This window comes from Chrysochloris asiatica, unplaced genomic scaffold (assembly GCF_000296735.1).
Source record: "Chrysochloris asiatica unplaced genomic scaffold, ChrAsi1.0 scaffold00111, whole genome shotgun sequence".
NCBI classification, from domain to species: Eukaryota; Metazoa; Chordata; class Mammalia; order Afrosoricida; family Chrysochloridae; genus Chrysochloris; species Chrysochloris asiatica.
In genome coordinates this window covers 321,656-323,237 of record NW_006408629.1, presented here as the reverse complement: position 1 = coordinate 323,237, position 1,582 = coordinate 321,656, and positions in this window count along the sequence as shown.

Here is a 1,582-nt window from a genome sequence, read left to right as displayed (position 1 = left end):
GGTTGTATTCTTTCACCAGACAACCTGTATGCTGAGCAAATAATCTGAGAAGCTGGGTTCTATGAAGAAAAACATGGCATCAGGATTGGAGGAAGACTCATTAACAACCTGTGATAGTGTCTTAGGTTCCACAAATCTCTGTCCAAATAGTAAGGCTAGTTTTTTTTATGATTTTGGATTTCCTTCCACATTTTCTCCCACTCTACTGAGAACCTTCTAATATGACCCCTTTCAAAAGAGTTGGTAGTGATAGCTGGGCATCATCTTGTCTTAGTGTTGTGGAGACTGGTGTTAGCATGATCCATTAGTCCATTGAACTAATTGTTTCCATTTGTCTTTGATTTTCATCACTTTTCTTTCTTCCAGGCAAGGAGAAACAAACAGTGACAATTGAACTTGCAGCTCATTAACTTTTAAGACACCAGTAGGATGTAAAGTATTTTCTTTGTGGACCATGCTCTGCAAATTGACCTTGGTGACCCCTGAGGTTATTATCCAAAGCCTTCAACCCAGTGACTCATTCCCTCAAAGCATTTACTTATGTCTATGAAGTTCTTATAACTTTGACTCCTGTATACTCCACTACGCTAGTGTAGTGGTTACGAATTGGGCTGCTAACCTCAAGGTCGGCAGTTCGAAACTACCAGCGGTTCAGCGGGAGAAAGATGAGGCGTTCTACTCCAGTAAAGATTTACAGCGTCGGAAACCCTGTGCAGGGTCAATATGAGTCAGAACCGACTCCACGGTACTTAACAACAACAACAATACTCCACTACATTAATGATTGTATTTCCAGCAAATGTAAGTATCCATGTACACATATGCTCTGTCAAACCTATATATATATTTGTGGTATACTGTCAAACCTCTATACATTTGTGGGTATACTTCCACCCTAGCTCCCAATACTTTTCAGCCTGCATCTACTCATTAATCACCATTATTGCAGCATTGTGTATATAACAATATTTACCTCTTTTGTCTTTAACTCTTGCTCTATTCCCAGTGCCTTCACTTGTTTCTACAATTTTTTTATCACTTCTTTCTTATTGTATATTGCTTTCCCTTCCACCCAAGTAACAAGTGTACTAATTTCTTCCCAAGTGTAAAACAGTCTTTCTGTCTTGAAATCTCCTTGATTTCCTCTTCATCTGAAAGTTCTATAACTGAAGTATTTCCACTGTCTATTTTGTAATTCTTGTCACTACTAATTAATATCTCTGGTTTTCTATTTTCAGTCTTGTAAATTTGTTTTACATTGGGTACTTCTATATCTAGGTTGACACCTGGGTGTTGTTGTACATTAATCTCATGTTTTTATGTACTGTTGTTGGTTCTCTCTCCAAATAATTCCCTTAAGTACTTTTTTTATAAGGTTGGTATGGGTTTCACAAATTAATTTCTATTTATCTGGAAATGTTCTAATTTCATCATCATATTTGAGGGGAGTTTTGGTAGGTATATGATTCTGGACTGGCAGAATTCTCTTTTTACTTTTAGAGGTTTATACATCACCCTTTATCTTCTCGAGCTGATCTTTGAAAACCAAAAAGGAAGAACACGGTCAGCATTTCTCAAGCTG